General features: G+C 34.2%; 2 protein-coding genes across 3 annotated transcripts in view; one reads left to right on the forward strand and one right to left on the reverse strand.

Annotated features, from left to right (window-relative positions):
* The window catches only part of LOC126916698 (uncharacterized), a 64,625-nt gene that overhangs the window by 26,727 nt on the left and 13,745 nt on the right, over window positions 1–24,153 (forward strand). The gene's annotated exons all lie outside the window — the stretch shown is intronic.
* LOC126916692 (beta-3 adrenergic receptor-like) overlaps window positions 1–24,153 on the reverse strand; it is a 77,055-nt gene that overhangs the window by 22,884 nt on the left and 30,018 nt on the right. The window contains exon 2 of one of the 2 annotated variants that reach the window (XM_050722737.1): window positions 15,450–15,545. The exons of the other annotated variant lie outside the window; for it this stretch is intronic. The gene's annotated coding sequence lies outside the window, so the exon portion shown is untranslated. The remainder of the gene's footprint in view (window positions 1–15,449; window positions 15,546–24,153) is intronic. 2 annotated transcript variants of the gene reach the window in all.

A 24,153-nucleotide genomic window follows, 5' to 3' on the forward strand; every position in this document is an offset into this window, starting at 1 on the left:
ATCTAAAAGTTACAATTGACAGAAAAAGTTAAGCAAAGCACATCTAAAAGAATTATAATCACGATCATATCTTTTCATGTAGGTAACTGCACTTTTTATCAATTTTTCTGCACATTTTTGGTAAACGAGCATTAGTTTCTGATCCATTAGAACGTAATGTCACTCAGAATATTGAGTTCCTCTTGCGTTCTTTTTCAAATAACAATTTCATGTTGCATCATTTTCGAAGAGAATTTCATATCGTACAATTTACGAAACGCAGAGACTCGTTGAAAAATGCAATATCGGTAAACAGAATATTATCCACTGTTGCTGCCATGTGTATGACAAAACAAATTGAAGCACTAGGTGACAAAATAACAATTTACATTTGAAACCGATATCCAATGTCGTTTTATTTTATTTTATTTTATTTGTATTACCATTCAACGCAAAATTCACATCGATACGTTTATGTCGATAAATCGTTTTTAACAAATATTTAACTAATACTTAAATTACAAAAATAATATAATACTTCAGATACATTATAATAAAGAGAACCGTTTCAAATAATTTTGCTGTTATAAACTTATATTTAACGCACATTAACCGTGAACCATTACTTAACAAGTGACGAAATACTTTATAAAACAATTAAACTAATTTAAAAAGCTGCAGAAAGGTTGAGAGAAGTATTTATCGGCTAGAAAAATTTTCTTTCAAATTCAATCGATTCATGTTATCAGCATCGAACAAATATTTCCTAAAGCGAGAACAGCGGCCCATACGCTCCAGTGGCACCTTCCTATCGATCTTCCACGACGTTCCACCACCTTCGATTACACCCTTTCGTCTCGCCGTGCAAAGTGTTTTGCGCAACAAGTACTCTAACGATAAATGACACTCGACCAGGGTTTTGAGTATTCCAATAAGACTTTCCACGTTCTCCCAAGAGAGCGAAACTCCCTTCAACCGCCACTCTTCAACCTTTTCCGCTCGACTAACAAAGTAAACGGCTGTACCGTCGATTTCCTATGGCGATTTTACTTGACAAATCGGTTTAGTTAAAAGTCTGAAAAAAAACTAAAAAGATTTACAAGAATCGTCTTTTCAAGATAACCCTGTACCGTTAGGGCATTGATGGATTTTTCCCACGTCTTCTCCATTTGCTAAAATAAGAGCAAAATTGAAATTTAACCGATTGTAACAGGCATGAGTAATTTATGTTAATAATAATTAAGAATTTCCAGTATTTGCAGTAAAATAAAACCTATCTTCGTTACGTTATCCCTTCTTTGCAAAGTACATCGAAAGAAACGAATTTCTACTATTTAATAGTAGACGAAAAATGTATCTTTCGAGAAATTGATTTCATAAATTCGTTCAGATATCGTTAATAGCTTGTAAATCGTCTCACGGGCCACAGATTGGCCATGGTTTGTAGCAAGGACATGAAGCCTCGGTGAGAACGAGCCAAATCCTGTTACGAAGCAGCGTTCCACTTTATTAGCCGGCACGGGGACGTCGATCGAACGGAAAATGGCAGAATGCAGCGAGTTATTGCACATCTGCTCGTATGGTGTCCCTTAAAATTCTGAAATGGAAACTGATCGAATAGGCAGATGCGCGTCCTATTGAAATATGCATGACGACGTAAACTGTTGCCAGCTTGGAATTCATCCGCCCTCCTATCGCATATCGTTACATATTCCACGCCTCTGCAAAATTGATGAAATTTCAAAGTCTCGTTATGCACGTGTAAACTCGAATGACCACGAAAATGTAGCCTACGACCGGCTACCAAGGTTATTTTAGGTATGCAGTTTTACCACAGCTAATTATTGAAATCGTAAATGGCTGTGAAGCTTGTGAAAAGTTACAGTTTGCCAAATGTCCTGCCGGACAAATTGTAAAGCACAAAGTAAAATAAAATAAATGTTATAAATTAGGGGACATGGAATAAGTTTTTTTTTATTTATTTATTTATATTCTTAATTTGTCCAATTTGGACATTTGGAAGAATTTTTTACCTGTCATGGAATAAGTGACCTTTTGTTTAGGCGAAAATTTAGGGGAGACCTACCGCCTAAAATTTTGAACGAGGTTGACCCTTTACACCTCGAACGACGCTTTCATTCTTGACTGTCCTCCAACGAGTAGTCATCTGAGTCGTGTGCTTCCGTTTAGGATTGAGAATATCGACATGTATCATGGGCTATAGGATGGTTTATTGATTTATGTTTGTGAATGAGGGTGGAAACAACGGTGAAGCTTTAAGAGACGAACTGAGATGAATATAACATGAATGTGTTGGGAAAGTGATAGAGTAAATTTGGTTTGAAAAGGTGAGTAGGATTAAACATGCAAATCTACTGTAATGATAATACTATAGCGTTTTAAATGCGTGATTAGTGTAGTAAACGCTATTTAACCAATAAATTCTGCATGATTTTCATCTTCTCTACATAAGCAGTTACTCAAATTAAGTGCTCACAGAGAACATAGGATTAATAAATCTTTCAACTTGTCGTATCGTATAACAAAGTTTTATCATCTGCATCGTCTTATCCATGCGACAGGCCGTGAGAGCTCGCCCGATATTTTGAGTAGTTTACGTATAATCACACATTAAATAGCTATTCACGAGTTTCAATTTAAACTCACGATGGAACTACATAAAGTAAAAGCACTCTATTAATAATACATTAACAGCCCCGCCAGAGATCTCCTTCCAATTCAATTTGACTCCCGAAGACGATCTCTTCTATATTTATATAATTCGCTTAAATAAAACAAAAGAAAAATGGAAAGAAAGAAAAACAAGCGAATACTATTATAAAAGTAGTAGGACGGAAAACAAATTCTTGTTGTTGGCGTTGAAAACTGTGTAAATAAGTGAGGTGAATTACACGTGTAGGTTGTTTGATAAGAAGCGGGTGGATGAATTTGTAATAGTCAGTTGTAATAAAATCAGTATAAGCACAAGAGATAGTATTAGGTCATCCCATAAGTTCGTGCCGACCTTTGTGTATACATTTCATATTTTAAAGAAAAACAAGAGAACTTTTATCGAGACGGAATTGTGAAAAATGGGAAGAAGTTGTACAACGAGAGGGGGATTACATTTTTTCATGAAACTGAAAGGTATGTAAACAATCTTAACATATATAACCGTTCGAAAAACGGCACGAACTTATTGGATGACCTAATATATTCTAAATAATCGTCGCTCGCTCGATGCTGTTATGCCGATCGCAGAAAGGATAACCATAATAATCTAGGGATCACGTTGATACATTTATATCAACGGACATTACCACAAAAAGTTAACCTTCTTCTGTAACTGCAGCTGAAGATTACAAGAGATGACAATAACAATCTGTTCCGAGTTCGTTTGCCTCTAGACTTTGTAAACCAAAACAATCATTAGTATTAAAGGCACAATAATACGAGTCTCTCTCGGATTCGAATTTTGCGTTGACTTTTTCTACGTTCAAGTGCCGCTACATAAGTTACAACTATACTGCGGATTTTGATGTATTTATAGAAATACATTTGAAGATGCAGAATCACGCAGAATGTACATATTATGAAAGCATACGTCAAGTATCCAAAGTGTTTTCTACGATACTTGACAGGTAATATAATTTTCTATTGAAATTCCACTATTTACATAATATTCTGAAAAATTTGTATGAAAATCCACGGTTTGATACGACTGATTCCAAAAACCGAATAGATAAATAAACAGTGAATTTATTTAAAAAAAAAAAAAGAAAAACACACCGCATTATTTTCTGTGCCTAATAATGTACAAATGGAAGGATCGGAAAAAACCAGAATTTCCCTCGATATACTTGGCAATAGGCAATGAAAGCATCGTTCATTTATATCTATTTTATACCCATTTTTCGTTGTTCACTTTGTCGCCAGTCAAATCTATTTGCCAGTCCTTGAATTCATCCCGTAACGACAGCACGTGATTAATCGCGATCGAACGAACAGACTGGAGTGAAAAAATATCAGGAGAAGGAGGAGAGCAGACCCTCGCGTGTATGAACGATGAGATTCTTGTACGAAGTTAGCGGAGTAAAAAAGGGGGAGAAAGGAAAAACAGAATAAACGGCAAACGAGGGTCGAGCTGGCATTATTAAGGATCGTGCACGCAACTCGCGTGATCGTGACGAAGAAGGGATGAGTTAACGCGAGGAATCCCAGTGTAATGCAAAGGAATAGACAGCACGAGTCTTTTCATCAAACAATTTACATCAATACACGAAAATGGAACGCGTCAGCGGTAAATACGAAATTCCTAATACATCGTTCGTAACTCGTAACCCAGAAATTGGTATCGGGAGCGTGACATACACGCAATGTGACCCTGAATACCTACGAGACGATTCGAGATAAGCTCCATGAATAGCATGCTAATAAGAAGGTTGACGTAGTTGGAATCTCTCGCAATCAGATGTAATCGTGTAGGTTGGGATTTATTTCCAGGTGATTGTTGTGTTGCGTTATTTTGAACTTTCTTTTACGATACTGAGTACATTGTGAATGTAATTTGTGAGATTTTATTTGTGCAATAGTTTACGAACTAAAAATGACCAAAGGGTGATGGTATTGATGCAATGGACGAAGATTAATCATAATATGCAATGTTTTGAAAAAACCTGCGCTAATTTTTGTAGTAAAATAGAAAAGACAAACGGCACATTTTCGTGAATTTTCATGAGTTGGTAAAGATAATAGAAAAATTTCGATGTTTATTTGCATAACTTTCTATGATAAGAAAAAATCTCATTCTTTACAGGATGTTGATTTACATAAACGTTCTGTACACAACTCCACTTAATTTAATTTAAATTAAACCCACTTTCTGTGTACTATTTTATTACAATCTTCGAAATAAATTTATTCTTCAACTTTTAACAAAAGATAAGCGTATAAATCGTAAGCAATGCGTATAAATCAAATTTCATTTCTCTAAAAAGAAAGAAAGAAGAAGACCTCGAGACCTAAAATAATACGTTCAGTTGTAAAAAAAGACTAAGACCTGTCGATGTCAAATGGGTGAAAAATTAATAATTTCCTGTTTTAAACCGATTTACATTTTTTTTTCTTTCTGCCACTCTTCTAACTAATCGACGACGTGCGTATACATTATACGTAGGTAGAAAAATTTGACAAATGTCCAGCTAGACAAATTGTAAAGTACAAATTAAATAATAAAAAAACATTATACGTACATGTTTGTGCGTACTATTCAAGATTCGTGGCAAAGATCATCGGAATCTGAGAAAGTTGGCCGGATGAAATGGTGAAAAGAAAGGTCAAAGACCAATCCGAGGGGAAGCAAGATACACGTGCACCGACGTGGAAAATGTCTCCCCTTCCGACTCCTACAATATTATCTCTTAAAGTGATGTTCTCCTCCCGAAATTCAGAGATAGACCAAAAACCACGACGTACAACGTATTTTCAATAAAAATAGATCAAAATTCGAAAAGCCGCGCTTCATCGTGTCGTCCTGTGAGGCGATTTTTATTAGCGAATTTCTGGTGGACCGCCAACATGCTGAAAAATCCAAATCAAATTCAAAATCCAACGAATGACAAAGGTTTCTGTTGCTCGTAAACGCGACGCAATTAACGAAATGGAAGTTCAATCGGAAAAAAATTATCAGTTGAGATTAAATTAACGTCGAAAAAGCTTCATAACGTAATATTCCGTTGTGGAAATTTGTTGAGGCAACTCAATTGGTAATGAAGTTTAAAGTTACAGAGTGTCATTAATGTTGAATTAGTGCGGAAACCTTTGAGTTGACAGAAGCTACTGATGTAGTAATTGTAGTTATAGAAGTTTCAGATCGGTATACATAACTAGCTTAAAATAAGTATTCGGGACGTATTTCCCCTCGTTTTCTCCTTCTAGAGAATCGTTTGAAACATAGAGTGTCTTGAATCGACGATATAACCGATAAGAAGAAAGTAATTCTAATTAAAAGATAAATCGGGGAACATAGAATAAAATATTTTCACGCGACACCCTCTTTTTTTTTAAAAAAAAAAAAAGTGACTTTAGACGTTAATCTCGAATATTTGTACATACTTTAACCCTCTTGCGATCCTTGAATCTTTTACGTCACAATCTCGATTTCATTTTAACCGAGAAAAGAAATTTTAATGTTTTAGGAGACCTTTAGCGTAAGATTGAGGAAGAAAATTACGAGATATATTTAGAATGAATTTTCTCAGAAAACAAAATCTCGTGCGAGAACGCTTTATTCGTAACATAATGTAATATAATATAATATAGTGACTTTATTTATTTGATAGATTTATTCACAGTGATGAGACAGGAAGCTATGATTATTTAATTAATGTTACTTCCTAATGTAGTAATGTAATACAACTAAAACAATTAAAATTGGTACAACTAATTAACTTCTGAGTGATAATTCATAACTCGCAAGTGACTACTCGCGACTCGTGACTAACTCCTATCTCATAATCTACTCCAACCCATGATCTACCACAAGACAATACCCTTTCATCAACATACATCAACATGAATCAAACATGCTATAAACTCTTATAATTCAAGTTACAGTACCACGCCAAAGTAATTTACTTATAATTCTCAATAAGAATTGATTGTAAAAAGTCTACCAAATAAAAAAAAAAAAAAAAAAATGATCTACTACAACTGACTAACTCTCTCCACCAAAACATCCTTTTCTATCAGTTTTAGTATTCCTACCACGGACACGTGTTTCGTAACTGTCGTTGATCTTTTTTCAAGTAGCTATTCAGGTACCTACGTGACAAGGATGTCACGTAAACTTGAGGCTTAGATGATAAAAACAAGAAGGTTGAGCCGTAACACAACTATTAACTTTTCTTTGCCGAAGTTTATTATGAATTCAATAATTACAATTGAATATACACTGATGCGTATGCATAAATTATGTACGCGAGTGGTCTAACGGTAGAAACTCGGTCAAAGATGTTGACTATTCTAAAGATAGAGGATAAGTCGCAGGAATACGAGGCTGTCCGCCTCTTCTGCCAGCGAGTTATGCTCGCAAAGGAGCGGACAGAAAGGGAGTGAAAAAGAAACTCTCGCCCTTGTAGGATAACGCGCTGGAGGGGGATGGCGGTCAGGCGGCCTAGAGCCGCTTCATCGCCGTCCCAACGGACCGCGACTAAAAGGAGGGATGGCGCTAAGGGCAATGCCTCCCTCTCTAGCGCCAAACTCAACAGTTAGGGGAATTTTTAGGACTGGCTCGGTCGAGAGGACGCTGGAGGAGGGTACAACGGAAAGATAATTCGTAAGAGATTTCCGAAGCACTCCTGTCACACGCGTAGGATGGTCATCGTGGAGTTTTAGTCGGTAAGAGTCCGACACTACTCTGCTGTTGCCGATTATTAGCAACAGCGAGTGTCCATGAGGATTTCTCCACGTGAAAAAAAAAAAGATAGAGAATAAGTGAAGTTCAGTGACAATGCTGTGTCTGAGGAAAGCCAGTGATGAGTGTATCTAGCACACGGGACCATCGGATTTCTTGATGATAATTTTGGTTAGGAAAGTGAGGGCAGTAGACATTGCTTCTGATCGGATAATAAGAAGGTTGGTGGACTAGGAAGGGTCTTAGGCGCCCCTGATAGAAAGTTGTTAGTGGGAAGCATCATACGTGAGAAAAACCAACTTTCCCGTATTTTCCCGATATAGACAATAAATTTAAGGAGCACTTGAAACAAAAGATACTTGTTTGATCTGAAGGACCTTAACTATAAAAATCCTAAGATTTATGGTGGGTCCTTAAGACTATTGAGGGCACGCAGTAAGGATGTGTAGATATCTGGATGCCATCTTGCCCGCGGTGTGTGGCCTGGTCTCTGATGTGGATTGAGATTTAGTTGATGTTACAAGGACGACGGCGATTCAGACTACGAGGTAGACAGGATACCCTTAACGCAATCGCCCTTCGCCCGTGTTATCAAGTTCGTCCTGGCGACAACGGCATCATCCGACTCCAAGAACCAAAATGTTCGACAGTTCACGAAGAGACGCAATCGCGAGGAAGCGCGTCAACAGCAGTCGTAAATTCCTGTTACGATTATACAATCGACATCACGAAATGATCGATCCCCTGTTTCATTTAGAATAATAGAGGTGGTTGAATTGACTATAACACTGAGGTAACAGGTTACAATTCACACTTTATTCCAACAACTTGTAGACAAGATAATTACACTCAGTGCGTATAGATATAAGTTAAATAGGTGATTGATCTAAGGGTGGAAACCCGGTTAAAAGATGCTAATTGTTATAAAGATGGAAAATCAGTCCAAAGATGTTGACTGATCTAAGAACGTAAAACCAGTGAAGTTCGGTGACGATGATGTGGCAGAAGAAAGCTAGTGATGGGTGTGTCTAGCGCAAAAGACCATCGGATTTGTTGATGACAGTTTTGGTTAGGAAAGTGAGGGCAATAGTCATTGCTTCTGATTGAATAAGAAAAAGGTTGGTGGGCAAGGAAGGTTTCTAGCCGTCCCCGATAGGAAGTTGCTAGCAGGAGACATCGAAAGTGAGAAAAACCAACTTTCCCGTATTTTCCCGATGTAGACAATAAATTTAAGGAGCACTTGAAACAAAAGATACTTGTTTGGTCTGAAGGACCTTAACTATAAAAATCCTAAGATTTATGGTAGGTCCTTAAGACTATTGAGGGTACGCAATAAGGGTGTGTAGACATCTGGCTGCCATCTTGCCCGCGATGTGGGGCCTGGTTAATGTAGAGAGATATCGGACGAAATTCTACCAAATGTCCAAATTGGACAAATTAAGAATGAAAAGAATTAAATAAAAAAAAAAAAAAAAAATCGACGTAATAGTAGGTATCATGCCTGTCGATCAAGTCCATTCAATTATACCAAGTATTACACGACACTTTTGTATGTATACAATGAACATTATGGAATAAAGTAAACCGATTATAGCGTGTAAATTAGGGTGCAACAGAAACGAGGACAAAAATCGTACGAACATGTATTCGTAAGTAGGTATTTCACATCCTTTAATTTGGCTTGCGGTAAAAACCATTGTCCACACGTGGCCATGCATTCTAATCGCGATCCTCCGGTTCCATCGAGCAATGTAATTAGCTGGGAAAATTCAAGCCATTAACGTATCGTCGTAAAAAAGCTGCTGAAGATAGAAGAAAAGGGAATAATCTTGCTGGAAGTGACGAGCGATGAGATAGAGAGGGTAATAGAGCCGAGAAGCGTTGGAATTGTTCGAACGAACATCCTCTTAAGTATCCATTTAAAGTCCGCATTCTGACCACGTGAAATCTCTTTGGTGACTCTCTTGCTCGTCGAAATTTTGTCGCGTTAAAACGGTCACGTTGTGCCAACAACGGTGAAATATTACCACTTCCGAGTCCCGGCGAGCTTAGAATGGAATACTATACCGTGGACTAAGTAACTGTGCTTAAATTACACCACGCTAGTTGCTACAAAATGGAAAACTTTCGTCGTAATATTCTTAAGAGGCAATCGCGACACGTACCAGGGTAAATTGTGCCTTTGGTAAACTCAGTGGACTATTGGTCTGTGTTCTCTTGACAGACATCCTGCTGCGAAACAACTACTGCTCACTATGTGCCTTTGAGTGGGCTTTTCAATAACACATTCTTGGAAAGATGCGTGGTAGATCCTGAATAGAGGATATGGCATATGTCATTTTGTCAGCCAATGAATACTATTTTCTATGGGAGATCTGTTTTTTCTCTACCTTTGTATTTTGCTTTCCTTCTTCCGTTCTCTTTTTTGTAACCAATGATGTTTGGTATATGTCTAAACTACGTCTACACTATACAGGACAAGCTATAAATCTGTGTATTCTCTATGAAAAAATGTATTAAGGCACTTAGATCAGAGTTTCTTTTCTTTCAATTATTTAATTTGTACTTTATAATTTGTCCAGCTGGACATTTGGTAAATTTTTCTATCTTTATTGCTAAATAACATGTGGATGGCTAGCGGGATACCATCTTCGAGTTTGTCTATTTTATTTCTTTAGTGAGATCAGTAGGATGTTTTCTTTTTAGTCTTTTTTTATATGTTTACTCGTTTATAGGTTTACTCGTTTTAGCAGCCAGCTGGTTTGTATGTGTTGCCATTCTTCCCTTCTTTTTTTTTTTTTTTTTTTTTTAGTATCTGTCGATTGACCGTTGATCAGATCAAAGATTTACCATCCAAACCGGTTGGCTGCTGAAACGAGCAAAACTCTCATAAAAGGAAGACTAAAGGGGAAGCACCCACTGACTTCACTAAAGAAATAAAATGGTATCCCGCTGGGGGTAGCCATCCACTTGTTAATTAGCAATAAAGCTAGAAAAATTTACCGAATATCCATTAAGACAAATTGTACAGTACAAATTAAATAAAAAAAAGATCAAAGATTGATCAAAAGGATATTTCAACTTTAATCTTGTACAATTTATCGAAAATTCACCGAATGTCCAGCTGGACAAATTATAAAGTACAAATTAAGTAATAAAAAAAAAACTTATCTTATGTATGAGAAACAAAGACAAACAACTAGTACTTTTACACTCACGTTCTCAGATTTAAATATTTATTATATTTACTTGAAACTAAACACTTTCAGATATCAGTATTCTAACACGCACTGTCATAACGTGTGACTAAACGTTAAAAATATTGATTTCCATAAAAAATTTATGACCGTGATATTCGCGATGGACCAATATATTAAGAAAATGTTCATAGCATATACACCCACACATTTAAGATGGTTTCCACTTCATTTTGAATTTATCTTATTTTGCTTGAAAGGAAAAATGTTTCCCGACAAAAAAATTAAAAATATTCTTGTTTATACGTAAACAGTAATTTCAACTGTATATCGATATTTTCTAATATGTGCGTATATAAATTTTTATTACAAATCAGAGAGGAAAATACGAGTAAATAAATGCGTAGAATTATAAGGAATTAAAGAAAACGCGATGGAAGCATTACATAACTGACGCACAAAGACGGATGCGCGTAAAAAGACAGAGCAAAATAAGAAAAGGAAACATAATAAAATGAACGATGATAGCTCTTTTCTCTCTCTTTCTCTATATCAACCGATATCGACACTATATTCAATAGTCGAAGTAAGGGCTATTGACTTTTATGCTATTTCAGAGTATCTTCAAAGAAAAATTGGTCAGATCACTTATGTACGTTCATTGTATGTAGTTATCTTATATTTTATTTTACTTTTGCTTTTGTGTACAGATGTTTTTATTGAAATCGAAACGGGATTTTCAGCATATTAGCGAAAATAAATTCCTCCAGCTATGATCACTATAAATTTATACTACGTATAACATAAATATCTGTAGTACCAGCGTTAACGTTTAACCAAATTTTTCACATTTCTTCATTTTCTCTATCTTCACTGAAAAAAAAAACTGTAACCATGTCTATTTTTACATAGATCTACAACTGACCTATATCTGTTATGTACGTACATCGACGTAAGCAAAAGAATACAATCGATGTAACCGCATGGTCGACACGGTACGCAATTACCGTGGAATCCGGAAATTTTAATTAAATCGACACGGAAATCGTTGGTGAAACGAGTATTCTAACAACTCGGTAAAAGTAATTTTCTCTCGATAGCAGATAGACGGTACATTTCTGTGAGTGAAAATCATCGTTAACATTTAACGTGTATTATAACATGTAACGTGTAATTAAGTGCTTGAAGATTTCTTTTAATAAGATAAAATATAATAAGCATAAATGAAAGAAGCACAAAAATTGTTAACATATTTTTGTTTAACTGAAAAGATATTACGATTGATCGCGAATAATTTGTTATACGTGGTGATGTGGTAACGAGAAAAATTTTAAATGAACTGTCCTCGATGACAAGCCTTATCAATAACAGCTCTCGTGAAAACCGACGCTTTTTATCTCCGTACAAATTTCTGTTCATATGGCTCTGAATTTGTTACAACCCACGTACTTTTTATTTTTACTTTTAATCGCCACAAGAGCTCGTAATGATAAAAATAGCATGTTTCAACAGGAAAATGAAACTGATAAGTCTTCCTTTATACATATTATAGGAAGATTTATCAGTATTATATATATATATATATATCTGTTTTTATTAAAGTCCTTTTTCTTCCATCGAACTTTTCGCTGGTAAAATAACGTTTAAACTTTAACGATTTACAACTTCTAAGGAACAAACCTTTTACAATAGTTCCGCAATTGATTCCTTGAAAGAAAGTACATAAAATTGATACTCTGGAGCACGGAAGGGTTGAAGGTTACTCTATGTCTACATATAAATTTAAAAAATTAACTTTTCGCATGTCTTTCTGTCCTCAGTCCCATTTTTTAATTAAAAATGAAGTTAAAAATGAATTGAAATTATAGAGGAGCAGCTTTAAAATCCAGTATATTGACAACTAATCTTGTACATGAACACGCAAAGAAAAACTCAAATCCGAACAAAATTTATAATTAACAATACAAGTATAGACTGATCAGAAATAAATAACGACGAATTGAAAATCACTTATGCGCTAGAATTATTCACATCGCATGTGAAGTTCAATTAATAGCTCAATGAGTATAAATCATCCTTCTAAAATTCTTTTTTTTCCTTTTTTTTTTTTTATTATTTAATTTGTACTTTACAATTTGTCTAGCTGGACATTTGATAAATTGCTTCTAACGTTTCGTAAAAATTCCGGTTATCAAGTTGACACGATTCGTTCGCTCAACGTTTTATTTGCTTCGTTTGTTTAATGTTTAGCGAAACAATGAAAGAAAAAAAAATAAGAGAAGAAAGTATGAATCTGAATAAAAGTATCGATAATTGCGATTGTTAAAACAAAACCAACAGGGTGGAAATGGATTACGTAAGAAATAAAGTTCAATTAATATAGCTCGTCGATTAAATTTACTTTTATTGAATTGGCAGAGGAATATTTAAGCGCGTATCAAACGTGTTCGACCTGGTAACCTTTTGGCCGATTTCGTGACGTTGCTCCTCCAATAACAAATGACCGAAAGTTATCAAATCAGAAAGGCAAATTGCCAGTTGATAAGAAAACTCCACTTATCTCTGTGAACGTCGATACATAATCTTTTTTGAGGAGAAATAAAATCCACCACCTGACGATTGAATTTCCATATACAGTGGTTCACCAGAATATTCAAACACCTGCCACAGAATTATTTTATGGATACGTTACGTGCATTACACGAGAGTTTTTCAGATTTCCTCGGCACTGTAATGAGTACGAAACACAACTATAATGGAAATTTATCGAATGTCCAGCTGGACAAATTGTAAAGGACAAATTAAATAATAAAAAAAAAATAAACTATAATGGTAAAATTTGAAACCAGTCCGAAAGAGTACAAAGTTGCAAGACGTTTATTGCAAACAGGCCTTTAGAGTACTATAGCCCTTAGCAAAAACAAGAATAACATTTGCATAATTTTAACCAAAAAATAATTGCTGATAACTCTGGCAGTTGAATGCAACTTTAAAATGAAGAAAAAAGTAAAAACAAATGTTTGCAAGATATGCTTCTAATAAATATCTTGTACATACAACTCCCATATACATTGCCAGATTCATTCGGAGTTTTGCCAATGTAATGAAGCTAATCGTTATGATACTAATTTTTTTTTTTTTTATTATTATTTAATTTGTACTTTACAATTTGTCAAGCTGGATATTTGGTAAATTTTTCTAACTTAATTACTAAATAATATGTGGATGGCTACTCGCAGCAGGATACCATCCTCGAGTTTGACTATTATGGTACTAATGAAATTTCAAAATGTTTTGTATAATATATGCATAAAAGGTTCCTAGTTTCTAGGAGTGTTCGAATAGTCACTGGTGTAGATACATACGTTCACATGTCATATCTTATCATCCAGTTTCTACATTTACTATATCTTTATTTTTGTCAATATTAAAAAGTCAATATTTACTTTATTGACTTTTCACAGTACGAAATACATATAAATGACATTTCATCTGTTATTTATGTATTCGTATCAGCTGAGTATGTTTAATCGCTCCACTTATGCCTTTTGTTGTTATATTAATTAGCTTATTAATGGGTTATTAACTTGTCACTTTTATCGCTAATATTGCCTGTTAATTAACGTGAAACATGTGAGTTATATTTATTGATTCATTAATTGTTTCGTTTTTCATTTTTACACCAGTTAACCATTCTGAGAATTTCTTTTTTTATTTATTTAATTTGTATTTTACAATTTGTCCAGTTGGACATCTTTCTGAGAATACAGCAATCATTTGTCGTCTCCATGAGGACAATTTGAGACTCATTATGGGAATATTAATGATGGTCAATGTTTCCCTTGTTTCCTTTAAATAACAATCAAAATTAATCCAGCAGAAGCTCGATTATCAGAATACCGATTGTAGAATATCAATTAACGGAAAAGGGAATGGCCCTCATGAAAAAATTTATTTATCTTCCTTTATTTTGTACGAATAATCGAATAATTAAATTCCTACTGTAATAATACTATTTAGGAATCGTTATCGATTGGTTTATTATATGAAAATGTAAGCGAGTGAAATTTTTGTATTTAAAATTTCATATCCGTGTTCGTTATGTTACGAAGATTCTCGGTTACACATCAAATAATCGCTCTTGTACATCGTTCAATAAACAAGCTGCAATTTCGTCGAAATTAAATATGAAGCGGGTCCGACGAAAAAATGTTGAGATATTTCATTTACGAAGCTTTTTAAGTGAGTATACGGTATCCCACTAGTATAATAATTTCTATCCTTTTTTACCGCGAAACCGTAGAATCACGGATAACAAATTTGTTTCGTTTCGCGTGAGTCAAAAAATTTTTCTACAAAAAAGCGCGCGAGTAAAATCAACTTTTCCTCCATCCTTTACGTCGATGCGGTGTATCGTTAAACAAATACCCACAGCTCAATCGGAAATATCTATCTTTATAACGTAAATATTAAATATCTTTTTCATTTTTTCAAACAGGAGTGCAATATTATTTGTTATTAGAAGCAAATAAGCAGAAGAAAGCAATTTATAACATCAACATTAAATATCGTGCTTATCTTCATCATATCAAAATTAATCTTTTTTTTTTTATTTCTCCGTAGGCTCCGTTATTATGTGTTATTTAAGAAAGAAGCAAATAAATTAAACGGATTTGTAACATGACTATAAATATCTTTTTCGTGTTTATAATATAAAAATAAAATAAATAAAAAATCATTCGCTATTAAAAGGAAACTAGCAAAGAGTAACAAACTTTTTCCATTTGTATTCCCATAATAATCGCGATATTTCTTTTTCTGTCTCAATTTACTCATAAACTATCCGATTTTTCGCTCACCATTGTGCCCAAAATAAAGACATACTCTCAGTTCCATTGTGTCCTTTCATCGGAGTATCGAATCCGCGTGACGTTTACAGTTTTCACTCATCGTCTCTGTTGAGAATAAAAAAAAAGAGGATATTAACAGAAAAGCCATCATCTATTCTATACACATTTATTCATTTCTGTTCATTGTTAGCCAATTTCGAACCGATCATCCTCATCGTTATTTATATTATTCTTCAAATTTAAATCTCCTTTAATAAATCTGCGTAATTTTCGCGAATAACAATTTTTCTACCTCCATTCTTTTCGAACATATGAAAGTTATGGTTCATTTTTCAAAAAATTTTTTCTGAACTTTTTCCCAGACTCGTTTAATGGAGTTATGAATAAAAAAACGGCTTAATTGCGTAATAGCCTTTTCGAGGATGAAGTTACCACGTAATACAGGTCGAATTTGTTTCATGAATAAACTTCTATTGAGATTTATTCGGATCATTGCGCGTCTTCATTTCCTTTATCTCCTCGTCTTGTCACCGTGTCCATTTCATCCTGTTCGATTCAGCTCTGATCGATTCCTGGGATTTTATTTCAGGCAAGTGAATCGATTCGTGACTTTCCTTCTCGTTCATTTCGAAATACGACGTCATAAGGAGGAGGAAAATGGAAAAGAAAGAAAGACTCATGATCTGCGAATAAAATTTTCCATCAGAGGATTTTTCCTATCAGCCGACGTGTCTTTCATGTAGATATTAAAGTAGGGGATAACTTGTGAATAAAAGGGGGAAACCGTGGGAGATTAATGGACTGGAACCGGAGGATGTTTTTTCCAATTATCGTTACATCGTCGGGGAAATAAAGGTATCCCTGAAATTGGTGGGTTCGTTTGATATGAGCTGTCTTGGAAGAAATTTTGTACTTGGCGTAAATGGTGTAAATTGTTCAATTAATGAGAAAAAGGACGAAGAAGAGATAAAATCTCTGATTTTCTTTGGGTCTATAGCTTACAGTATTTCTAGAAAAATAAAAGTTGAAGGCGAATGAAGAAACTTGATACGAGCAGAAATTCTAATTCCTGGATCGTCGAGCGTCACAAGCTCCTCTTAGCAAGCGAAAGTTCAAAAGCTGAAAGCTGGAATCTTGCTTAAATTCATTGTTGTCGATGAAGCGGATAAAACTATTATCATATAATCGTGGAGGAAGCTTTTGAAAGTTCTAGTGCTTGGAAGGTTTGAAGTCGTATCTGCTGTGTATTAACGCGATAAACTTTCTTAACTAAAGTTGTGAGTAAAGTTAAGGAAATTCTGAAAATTGTACGTGAAAAGGTCCCAATCATTTTTATCGTTCAAGTAATACCACGTCAATGGGGAAATACGAGTTTTGACATAACGAGATCGTAAAAGTCAAAGTAATTAAACTTTAGATTTCGAGACAAGGAAAGAATTGATGGGAATATAGGCATGTAATTGTACTTTCCGAAATCTTGGTTAGAGCTGTTAACAAGAAATTTTTAATACAAAATTTTTGTATGTTCTTTTATATACTAAAATAAAAATGTATATATAGATTCGAATATTCTGTAATTACGACTACAGGCAAGTTGGATTAAATAATCAAATACACAAGGTATTTGAGTTATATAAAAAGAAATAATCCATTATATAAATTAAGTAACTCCAATGAATTTAAAACAGAATACAATGTACAAATACAACCTACAAACTCTAAGACACGATCTGTTGGTGCCGCTACTTGATGCTTTAATTTACGACCTCGTTATATCGTGGATCGTATTAATTATACGAGCAACGATAAAGAAGTCTCATTTGAATTTTTCCCTTATATCTCTAGTTAATGCTTTATTGCAACCGGTAGAAAATTAAAATCTGTATTTTTGATAAGCTTAGACACAAAATTCTTGCCATCTAGTTTTGTTAATTCTACTAGTCCTATGTTGGTTATTAAAAAGTGATATCAATCACTTTTCATATTAAAGTAAAGATTTCATACAGGATTAGAAAATAGATTAAAAAATTTTTAAAATCTATCGAACTAAAGAGAATTACTATCGATACTTATAGATATTATTGAGATACTAGATATATAGATATTAATTTGGAATTAATAGAAAAATTAACATGAGTATAGAATTGCAATTGAAAATATGAAACAAATGTTTGGTCTATTTACCAAATGTCCAACTGGACAAATTGTAAAGTATAAATTAAATAATAATAAAAAAAATGTTTGGTCAGTAGCATATATAATTTTATGTTTCTTTCGTAACAAGTAAATCCAACATCGGCTTTCTCAGACAGTGATAATATAGTTTTTTTTTATTATTATTTAATTTGTACTTTACAATTTGTCCAGCTGGACATTCGGTAAATATAACATGATAATAAAGTGAAGAAAAATAGGTGGAGACGAGCTATGCATCCTGTGAGAAAGATTATGTTTCAGCGCATCTCTCAAAGTGGAAACAGTTAATCTTCATAGATATTACAATATCCAATTAATAAAAAAAATCGTAAAAATTAAGTCTTTCCCAAGTCCTCTCGACTCATCACGTGTGATAACGATATTTTATCAACTTTCCTATCCTTCTTACTTTTACACCCCATTCGTTACTTCTCTTGCATGAGATCTTCGCGCGACGTACGATGAAACAAAAATGAGAAAACTCAGGAAATAAAGGACACGGTCGAGTTTTGAAATTAATCCTCGCTGTCCCACGAGATGAATTAGAGAGAGAGGGAGATCGATCGGTCTCAAGTTTCGATACATACACCGTAGGATGGACTATTATATATTGCACGTCAGCTACCATACATTGGCGTTGTTAATAGATTTTAATTAATGTCGTTTCTCGGCCAAGTGCATACTGGTCGAATCGCTTAATTACAATATATTCTCTCGCCATCGCCACTACGGCTGACTGCGTAAATAATAGAACGAGTCTTTGACAGGAAAAAGCCTAAGCCACGATACCTCGTACCACCACGAATTATTCACCTTATTCGATATATTTGGTCTCCGTAAATATTCTACGAACGATATATCGCGAGAATATCGTCAAAATATTCCAACGTAAAATTAGCAAACCTCTTTAGGTCGATATTTCTGGATGGAGAAATAAAGATGTGTCCTTACTTTTAATGAAACGAGCAAAAATACATTGATCTTATTAAATAATCAAGTAGCAATATTTAATGCTCCTTGATAAAAGAAAAGAGGATGACCGTTAACTCATAAATACATGTCCTGTGTATGTGATGATGAAAGATGAGACCATCATACTGGTTAGAAATTAAATAGGAAACAAATATTGATATGCATTTTGATACAGATAGAATAAAAGCCATATTTTGATAATTCTTTCTATGAAAGTTACACTCGAAATGAATCACTTGTCATAACATTAAAAAATAAACAAAGTACATAAAAGTTGAGGTTTTTGTGTTCTGGATTGTGTAAAGAACCTATATGCATTCCTCAACACGTACATATTTTTCTTTCTTTTATTATTTAATTTGTACTTTGCAATTTGTCCAGCTAAACATTTGGTAAATTACACGTACATATGTAGATACTTTTAGATTATGTATGACGTATGCTATCGACTTGAATGTGGTAAGAACTAAGATCAACCACGCGTTATATCAAAAGTATTTGATGAAAATTATGAAAAATAATTATGAAAAATTTTATAATAATTCATATTAAATATATGTATATTATATTATTATATTATATATATATATACCTAATTCCCAATTAAAATGTGACAATTTTTCGTAATAATTTTCCTAATACTTATGAACGGCGGTGTATATATATTCTCCATAAACTAAATGGTGTGTTAATGGAACTCGTCTTACAGCTTTTACGCGGCTTCATTGGAAAGTCTGAGGACCGGAAACATTGTATCGACATGGAAGGCCTGATCGAACTTCTCGATATTCGTCGAGCTGTACGACGAAACGCGATCAGACTACTCTTAAAAACTATCAAACGATTACAAGCAAGGGGGAAAACAACGAACACGTCTAAGGAAAGACCTAAACAATCGTAAAACTATTATCGTTATGGCAGTTCGGTAACAACCACCAATGGGATATCTCTCTACGGGCTATACTTTCACTTTTAATGGGGCGAAAGACTTTCCGACTAGATACGTGCGCGAATTGCCGCATTGAGAGTTTTACATTTTACGCGAATCGGTGCCCACGCTCAGCTCCGCTTGTTTCCGTTCGATGAGGGAGGCTCTCGAGCGATGACGCGTAACGAGCTATCATAAACGTTTAGAATTTTCTCGAAACAAATCGACCTTCCAACTTCGGCGTTCCGTTTTTCCCTGCTTGCTCGTATAACTGTGCACTTACGAAAATTGATTTTCTTCTATATATGCAAAGAGTAGAAGAAATATTTGCATTTATAGCCTTTTACGGAACGATTCATGATTTTTTTTCTATGACAAAATATTTTTATCGGAAAACGTTTCAAACACTTTTGACATAACGCGTGGTTGTTATGTCAAATATAAAACGGATATTGATAAGTGTCCGAAATTTTTGTTCGATTTTTTGAAAGCACAGAAAAGTAAAAAATAGTTCAATCTGCCCAAGGAGGGTCTTTTCTGAACACTCTTTTTTGATAATTGAAAATTGCATTTAATTTAAAGATAAAAATTTGTTCATCGATGAATCAAATGGTAGGATAATTCTAAAATAGTACAATTAAAAATCAATTTGGATCGTTTACTTTCAAACTCTCCTTCTCTATTTCTCTCCCACTTTTCTGCATTTTATAGATCATAAATTAGAGGGGAATGTTTTTCATAGGTACTTAAATATTTCAAGCAAATGAAATAATAACTTTAACGATAGGAGATAGAAGACTATATTTACTAGCGAACGGTAAAGACAAATGGGACAAATAGCAAAGAATTGAAGCATATGGCGTGATCGTAAAAGTGGGTTATTTGTGGCGTGATTTGCAGTCGTGGAGAAGTAGCCTCGGCTAGCCAAGATCTCGTACCCTCGCTATAATTGTCCAAGTGTCAAAATCATTTTTACTTTCGTTCCGCTTGGCACGTTTTCCGTTTCAAAACCTTTTCGATGTATATTTCTAGGTTACAACCTTATTCTCATAAAAATTGTAAAATCAATCAATGATACTCGAAATTTATTAAGCTATAAATTAACTAAAAACAACAGGAACAACGTACGAACAAACATAATAAATTTTCAAAAATTCCACCACGTTACTTCGTCTTATGATCTCACAAAGACACGAAAGTTATTGCTGTCATAATTCATAGCAAGGAAACACGATCAAGATTTTTATTTCTCGCTAGCGGATACCACTATTCGCCCGTCTATTCTTATAATTCCTTCAACCCCTGCGAATGCTCGTTATTGCTCGTTTGCAACGACGCACTTGGACATCATTAGTGAGTTAGAAAAAGCGTAAAGACCAGTCGAGTTTCTTTTTCCCTGTCCAAGTGTCTTTCCATCATTATATTGCAATATATTCACCAAATGTCCAGCTGGACAAATTGTAAAGTACAAATTAAGTAATTAAAAAAAAAAAGAAAAAAATATTGCAATATTATATTATAGTGTCTAATTTTCTAAGATACTTGCTAACTCATCTAGGTATAAACCACATCAAAATTCATCAATCAAAATGGATCAAATATTTTTTCAAACTCCACTTCCTCTGAAAGTTTCATCAAAATTGGTGATGAACGCTTGCGCGTATCTTTTCATTCCATTCCTATATAAAAATTGAACAAACCGGTTTTTAAAAGTTACTTACATCAAAAATCAATTACTTCGTTATGCTTTCTTTCCGATTGACATTAAAAAAAAATAGCAGAATCTCCAACAAAAATGTTATCGGTCATCTTCCACGAGCAGGTTTTTCGAATTTCAGAATCTATTTTTACAAGAAATCGATTGCTTGTGTTTCTTTCAACCGAACTGGACACGTATTTCTTTTCCCTTTTTTTTTTTTTTTTGTCCGGGACAAAGGGACAAACGCTTTTAACAGAAACGAATGCCAACTACAGACGCGCTTCGGTTTCCAATCGAAATGTCTTTCGATACGGTTAAAGCTGTGGCGTTTCGATGATGCAACCTTGAGGCACGCGCGCCATTGAACGTGAAACGATTGCAATTTGACACGTTCGTCCTTGGGGGATGCAAATCAGAATTTCGTCCATCGTCCCTGTCCCTTGTCCGCTCGATAAATCCTGAAGATTATTTTTCTCCGCCTCCCCTAAGTGAATTTTTCAAGGTCCGTCTCCGTTCGAGCCAGACACCTCAAGGCCACACGAATCACACAACCTGCTCGCATAGTCGGTGACTCGGTAATTCACACGAACGCGTTCTTTGATCTAGATTAGACAGCAATACAGATGGTGGTAAAATTAGGGATATTAGATGGCGATTAAAAGGGATGAGATGCAAAGATACTTTTAAGTGTGAGAATTCATCCAAATGTCCAAATGGACAAATTGAGAATATAAAGAAATAAATAAAAAAAGAAGTGCGAGAAAATAGTTCGATAATAATCCCGAAGATATCAGATTTTCTCAACTTTTATCTTCAGTTTTTTACGTCTTTTTTTTTAAATTATCTTATATTACATATTGTATTGTATATTGTATTAGTTATAATGAATTATAAGATAGAAATAAGGTTTATATATATCCATAAACATATGCAGAGTATGGATAGAGAAAGATAATAAAGTAAATATATCATATCGTGTTAATTATTTTTTCAATAAGTTTGTGTATAGGACTTCTAAAAAAATTAGTCGGAAGTTTTATAAATGTCTGGTTTTCTTTTGTCAAAATTGTTAGATAGACAAACCCGAAGATGGTATCTCGTTGGGGGTAGCCATCCACATGTTAATTAGCAATAAAGTTAGAAAAATTTACCGAATGTACAGCTGGACAAATTGTAAAGTACAAATTAAATAAAAAAGAAATTGTTAGATCTCAAACAGTGTGGTGAAAGTGTTTTCAAGAGTTGACTACAAGAGTTATCTCTTAGCGAAATCTCGGTCTTCTGCAAAAGTATCCAGTTACTCCTCAATTAAATTCTACACCGTTGCTAGTCGACGTTGTTACAAAGTAGATTGAAGAGGATTTTTGTCACTAACGAGAAAGCTTAGCTTGATTACGAGCTTTAGCACTTCCTAGCTCATTAACAACATTATTCCAATAAAATGTACAGAGAAGATCTATTTTCTGTTATCGATATAAATAACATAACAAAGATATTTTTCTTTTTTCCATATTAATACAATTTTCAATATCTGTTACAATTTATTAGTTTCTAGGAGCAACGTAATATCCTCAACATTCTTAGCATGTTTTACGTACACGTTTTAATAGTAGCATAATTCAATAAATAAATCAAAGAGCTCAGTTCCAATAAAAATGCATTCTTTTAAATTTTGCCAATTACGTCATTTATTGCTCGCTGGCTATGGACTTACAAATTTCCAGGGAAAAGTAAATGGCAAAAAACACTACAAAAGTGGATTTATTGGCAATTTACTTTACAATAGCTTCGAAAGCAAAAATAAATTAATCTAGCGCTTCTAACTTTTTCACCTTTTTCAACTTCTTAACTATGTAAGCGAGAGGGAAATATATAAATATATAAAAATATACGACAATGTTTCTCTTTAAAGCGCTGTTTTCCCTGTTAATTACACTTTCACTTCGATTCACTCGTCAGGCCGACAAATATACTTACATAGAAAGATCTTCGCATGGAAGTTAGGAAAGTTATCTCGGTTAATTTTCTCCGGTTAAAGTTTCGCTGCCTCAGGGGGCGATCAAACTTCGCCTTGGGGATACCATCGACATCCTTTCATCTCACCAAATCCTTTGGATTAAACTTATTTCTTACGCTAAATATTTGCGGAATATGCTGCATGAAATTTCTACATTAGAATTATTAACCTACATTACGAATGGATATAACCATCAAGATCAATAACTTCCGGCGATCCATTGTATTTTACGATAAGATGTCCAAAATAAACTTTTCTTTATACACGTTAATATGTTTGCTACGGATTCGATTTTTATTTCCTACAGTGCTGTATGCTAATGAAAAAATGTTATACAATACCTCTCTTTATATTGTGAATCTAATATATATATACTTGCTAAATAACATGTAGATGACTACCCCCAGCGGGATACTATCTTCGGGTTTGACTATTTTTAGTGAGCTCAATGGGGTGTTTTCTTTTTAGTCTTCTTTCTATGAGAGTTTTGTTCGCTTCAGCAACCAGCTGATTTGGATATTATTATTTTTTTTTTTTTTTTTTTTTGTTTGGAAGAATTTTACAATCAATTCTCATTGAGAATTATAAGTAAATTATTCTGGCGTGGTACTATGTCGTGTAGGTTTGGATATGTTGCCGTTCTTTCCTAGTATTTTTTGCGTTTTCTTCTTTGACCGTTGGTATCACTAAATTTGTTCAACTACTCAACTTACAACTAACAACTCACAACTCATGAGTAACGATTAACCCGCAACTACTCGCAGCTTACTCGTAGCTGCAACTAGTCGCAACTCACTCTTAATTCCTACTACGACTATTGACAACTGACCGCTCTCTCCTCCAGGACGTCCTTTTTTTACCAGAGTTTTCAGTACTCTTACAACGCACATGTGTACCACAG

Source organism: Bombus affinis, chromosome 5, assembly GCF_024516045.1.
Source record: "Bombus affinis isolate iyBomAffi1 chromosome 5, iyBomAffi1.2, whole genome shotgun sequence".
Classification (NCBI taxonomy): Eukaryota; Metazoa; Arthropoda; class Insecta; order Hymenoptera; family Apidae; genus Bombus; species Bombus affinis.